Here is a 6000-nt window from a genome sequence, read left to right as displayed (position 1 = left end):
GGAACATAACAACAGTTTACATTTATATGGCGCCTTTAACATAGTAAAACATCCCAAGGCATTTCACAGGAGCGTTATCAAACCAATTTTGACACCGAGTCACATAAAGAGATATTACGACAGGTGACCAAAATCAGTGATCACAATATCATAAGGTTTAGACTAGCTATGGAAAAGGACAGGGAGCAATCTAGAGTAAAAATACTTAATTGGAGGAAGGCCAATTTCAGTGGGTTGAGAATGGATCTGGCCCGGGTAAATTGGAATCAAAGATTGGCAGGCAAAACTGTAATCGAACAATGGGTTGCCTTTAAAAAGGAGATGGTTCGGGTACAGCCGAGATACATTCCCACGAGGGGGAAAGGTGGGGCAACTAAAGCCAGAGCTCCCTGGATGACGATAGAGAGTAAGATGAAGCAGATGTCAGGTTGAGAATACAAGTGAGAACCAGGCTGAATATAGAAAGTTCAGAGGGGAAGTGAAAAAGGAAGTAAGAGGGGCAAAGAGAGAGTATGAGAATAGATTGACAGCTAATATAAAAGGTAATCCAAAAGTCTTCTATAGGCATATGAATAGTAAATGGGTAGTAAGAGGAGGCATGGGGCCGATTAGGAACCAAAATGGAGACCTACAGATGGAGGCAGAGGGCATGTCTGAGGCACTAAATGAGAACTTTTCATCTGTCTTTACCAAGGAAGAAGATGCTGCCAAAGTCATAGTGAAAGAGGAAGCAGTTGAGATACTGGATGGGATGAAAATTGATAAGGAGGAGGTACTAGAAATGCTGGCTGTACTTAAAGTAGATAAGTCACCAGGACCGGATGGGATGCATCTTAGGATGCTGAGAGAAATAAAGGTGGAAATTGCAGAGGTACTGGCCATAATCTTCCAATCCTCCTTGGATATGGGGCTGGTGCCAGAGGACTGGAGAATTGCAAATGTTACACCCTTGTTCAAAAAAGGGTGTAAGGATAAACCCAGCAACTTCAGGCCAGTCAGTTTAACCTCGGTAGTGGGGAAGCTTTTAGAAATAATAATCCAGGACAAAATTAACAGTCACTTGGACAAGTATTGATTAATTAAGAAAAGCCAGCACGGATTTGTTAAAGGCAAATCGTGTTTAACTAACTTGATTGAGTTTTTTGATGCGGTAACAGAGAGGGTTGATGAGGGCAATGCGGTTGATGTGGTGTACATGGACTTCCAAAAGGCGTTTGATAAAGTGCCACATAATAGGCTTGCCAGCAAAGTTGAAGTCCATGGAATAAAATGGACAGTGGTAGCATGGATACAAAATTGGCTAAATGACAGGAAACAGAAAGTAGTGGTGAACGGTTGTTTTTCAGACTGGAGGAAGGTATATAGTGATGTTCCCAGTGGTCGGTATTAGGACCACTGCTTTTCTTGATATACATTAATGACTTAGACTTAGGTGTACAGGGCACAATTTCAAAATTTGCAGATGACACAAAACTTGGAAATATAGTGAACAGTGAGGAGGATAGTGATAGACTTCAAGAAGACATAGACAGGCTGGTAGAATGGGCGGACACGTGGCAGATGAAATTTATCGCAGAAAAGTGCGAAGTGATACATTTTGGTAGGAAGAACGAGGCGAGGCAATATAAACTAAAGGGTACAATTCTAAAGGGGGTGCATAAACAGAGAGACCTGGGGGTATATGCGCACAAATCATTGAAGGTGGCAGGGCAGGTTGAGAAAGCAATTAAAAAAGCATACGGGATCCTGGGCTTCATAAATAGAGGCATAGAGTCCAAAAGCAAGGAAGTTATGGTGAACCTTTATAAAACACTGGTTCAGCCTCAATTTGAGTATTGTGTCCAATTCTGGGCACCGCACTTTAGGAAGGATGTGAAGGCCTTAGAGAGGGGGCAGAAAAGATTTACAAGAATGGTTCCAGGGATGAGGGACTTCAGTTTTGTGGAGAAGCTGGGGTTGTTCTCCTTAGAGCAGAGAAGGTTAAGGGGAAATTTGATAGAGGTGTTCAAAATCATGAGGGTTTTAGACAGTGTAGAGAGAAACTGTTCCTATTGGTGGAAGGGTCGAGAACCAGAGGACACAGACTTAAGGTGATTGGCAGAAGAACCAAAGGCGACATGAGGAAAAGCTTTTTTACGCAGCGAGTGTTTAGGATCGGGAATTCACTGCCTGAAAGGGTGGTGGAGGCAGATTCAATTGTGGCTTTCAAAAGGGAATTGGATAAGTACCTGAAAGAAAAAAAAATTGCAGGATTACGGGGAAAGGGCGGGGGAGTGGGACTAGCTCAAGTGCTCTTGCAGAGAGCCGGCATGGGTTTGACGGACCGAATGGCCTCCTTCTGTGCTGTAACCATTCCATGATTCTATGAGTCTATGACTATGCCTTCTGCATCAATGCTTATATTGCTGCCAGTGTGTCACTACCTCTGGAGGCATTAGCATAAAAAAACTTTGTGGTTGGGTCTCAGAACCTCCAATGCTATTTTACCTTACAGTACTGGAGGCAAAGCTGCAGCTCATACCACCAGAAGTGGTGCGAGGTACATACAGCATTAGTATTCTGTAGAGTCAGTAGATGCAACATTATTATGCCATAGAGTCATTTCAAAGCACATAGTGCTAGCTAACCATTACTGAGCAAACTCTGCTATCAAATCACTCTGCAAAAAAGCTACCCATGGTCTTTAACCTCCTTCTTGTCATAACATTAAAAAGTAATAGAATAAGCCATCAGGCATTTTCTTTTGGCAAATGTAGAAATTAATTTATAATGATGATCATATTTATGTAAAAAATTGACAATTTATTAACACACAGAAGAGTAACAAATTTAACTGAGTTTTAAATGACCATGGATTAAAATTTAATGCAAAAATATTAATCTTGAAGGATGTTTTGACATTAAAAGTTGTTTTTGTGCTAAGGAACGTGGATTTCACGTGCTGAACCGGTCCTTCATTGGTTTCTACTCATGATTAGGGAACATTCTCGGGGCAGCCTGAGAGATGGAAACGTAAAGGTTTTTTTAATATATTAAAGAATGTTTTGTTTTGTAATGCGCGGTAGCAGAGAGACAAAGTAAATGGAATCTGTAGCAATAAGTCTCACTAGGGACTGGTGCTAGCCCAGTTTGCTTTCCCTTTTAAGGCTACAGTTTAAATGTTATTCAAACCATTTTCAGTTATGTTCCCCTATCAGATCCCAACCACAATAATACTAAGGATCGTTCAGCTGTACCTCAATGCTGCTTTTTGGTTGTTGTTCATTAGCAACTACCGTTGTACAATTGGTACAGTTTTGCAATCTTTCAGTTCATTTCTTGAAAGGTATGAACACCTGTATTTCCATGTTATTTTGTTTCCCCATCTCTTGTCCTTGGGTCATGCACCTTTACCAGTCTTGAAGGTCAATGAACAATCTGATTTTATTGATGCACACCCATTAGGCGCACGACCTATAGTCACTATCCTCCTGGGGATGGGGGAAATAAACAGGGTCGCAGGGGTCAAGTATGCATGCCTGGCAATGGGAGTCTAGAATACACCATCAAATCCGATACTTGAGTCAGCTAGGTCCACAGTCAATATTCCAAGGTAGTGTTAATAATTGACCATCCAACATGTCTTATTGATAGGAACTAGAGAAGTAGACCGCCGATTGGGGGCTAGAATTCTTCTCACTGTATCCAGGTTGCTCTGCGAGCTAATGCTGTAATGGGTAGGATAGTTCTAACTAAATAGGGCTGTGGGAAGTTGACTTGTGCTCTGTTTCAGCCAGTTAAACTAAAGGTATTGCACATACACGTTGGGAGTTTACAAGCCTTGGCCGACATTCCCTGACAGCTCTACAGGGAGAGTGTGTGCCCTCTGTGACATCGCCCATCTCCGCCCTTGCCTCAGCTCATCCGCTGCTGAAACCCTCATCCATGCCTTTGTTACCTCTAGACTAGATTATTCCAACGCACTCCTGGCTGGCCTCCCATATTCCACCCTACGTAAACTTGAGCTCATCCAAAACTCGGCTGCCCGTGTCCTAACTCGCACCAAGTCCCGTTCACCCATCACCCCTGTGCTCGCTGACCTACATTGGCTCCCGGTAAAGCAACGCCTCGATTTCAAAATTCTCATCCTTGTTTTCAAATCCCTCCATGGCCTCGCCCCTTCCTATCTCTGTAATCTCCTTCAGCCCCACAACCCCCCCGAGATATCTGCACTCCTCTAATTCTGCCCTCTTGAGCATCCCTGATTATAATCGCTCAATCATTGGTGGCAGTGCCTTCTGTTGCCTAGGCCACAAGCTGTGGAATTCCCTGCCTAAACCTCTCCGCCTCGCTACCTCTCTTTCCTCCTTTAAGACGCTCCTTAAAATCTACCTCTTTGACCAATATTTTGGTCACCTGCCCTAATTTCTCCTTATGTGGCTCGGTGTCAAATTTTTCTGTCTTACAATAGTCCTGTGAAGCACCTTGGGACGTTTTACTACATTAAAGGTGCTATATAAATACAAGTTGTTGTTATATCAGGCAAACAGAAACTCTACTTGTGGATTCTGCAGTTATTTGAGACCTTTAAGCATTTGCGATGTGTCAAACATCAGGCTGACCAAAAACAAAGAAAAGTGCACAAAGCAACTCGTCAATAACTTTCCTGATACTTTGTTTTTGCACAGGAAGAGACCAGGGGCTTGGGATGGGGAGGGGGAGGGGCAGATACAGGTGAAGTTCCTTTAGTTACTTCAACTCAATCCCAGAAGAGCATTCTCTGGTCCATCAGTGTAAATTTTTCCACTTCCCATGCAGTTTATATCATTTAGTTGTGCGTTTTCTTACAATAGAAAAAGTTTACCCATAACCTTTCTTCATGAAAGACGTGCTTCATGGAACTTAGAGGTCTTTTGACTCCTGAAATAAGGTGTCAGCTGTGGCGCAGTGGGTCACACTCTTGCCTCTGAGTCAGAAGGTTGTGGGCTCGATGAACCCACCCCAGAGGCTCCAGCACACAATCTAAGCTGCCACTCCAGTGCATTACTGAAGGAGTGCGGCACTGAGGGAGGTGCCCGCTTTTTTGGATGAGACGTTAAACCGAGGACCCATCTGCCCCCCCCCGCAGGCGGATGTAAAAGATCCCCTGGCCAATATTTATCACTCAACCAACCTCACCAAAACAGATTATCTGGTCATTTGGCTGCTGTGATTCCAAACTTTGTTTCAGTGACTACACTTCAAAAGGACTTAAGTGGCTGCAAAACCTTTGGGATGTCCCGAGGTCATAAAAGGCGCTGAATAAATGCAAGTTCTTTCTTTGAAAATACCTGGATATGACATTTTCCCCTCATAGTTTCTCACACAGAACTCCTCATTAGCTATGGTGTAAACATCTTTGTCAGTTCCCTAAATAATATTTACAATGGAACCGTACTAATAAAAATCACCTCGTGATGAATTCGATTTGAAAAATGTAAAAAAAAAACATCTATTGGACCCCCCCATTCACTTAGGAACACCTGTCAAGCTTTAAACGATGATCCAAATAAGAAATGAATCCCCTCCCTATTATAACTTTAGCGTTCAATTATCTTTCACCACAAGGACAGACTTGACTCCCAATTGGCCGCTGCTGGGAGGAGCGGTTTTTGACTGGCGCGGGGGCTGAGAGCCGGAGAGAAATGCTTGGGAGCAACGAGGAGAAACTGAGGGAGGCGCTGATAAGCGCTCAGTGAGGGAGGCGCTGATCAGCGCTCAGTGAGGGAGGCGCTGATCAGCGCTCAGTGAGGGAGGCGCTGATCAGCGCTCAGTGAGGGAGGCGCTGATCAGCGCTCAGTGAGGGAGGCGCTGATCAGCGCTCAGTGAGGGAGGCGCTGATCAGCGCTCAGTGAGGGAGGCGCTGATAAGCGCTCAGTGAGGGAGGAGATGATAAGCGCTCAGTGAGGGAGGAGCTGATCAGCGCTCAGTGAGGGAGGCGCTGATAAGCGCTCAGTGAGGGAGGAGATGATCAGCGCTCAG

The sequence above is a fragment of the Somniosus microcephalus genome, chromosome 7, assembly GCF_052327205.1.
Source record: "Somniosus microcephalus isolate GS21.2 chromosome 7, FLI_Smic_1.0, whole genome shotgun sequence".
Classification (NCBI taxonomy): Eukaryota; Metazoa; Chordata; class Chondrichthyes; order Squaliformes; family Somniosidae; genus Somniosus; species Somniosus microcephalus.
Note: the sequence above shows the minus strand (reverse complement) of the source record.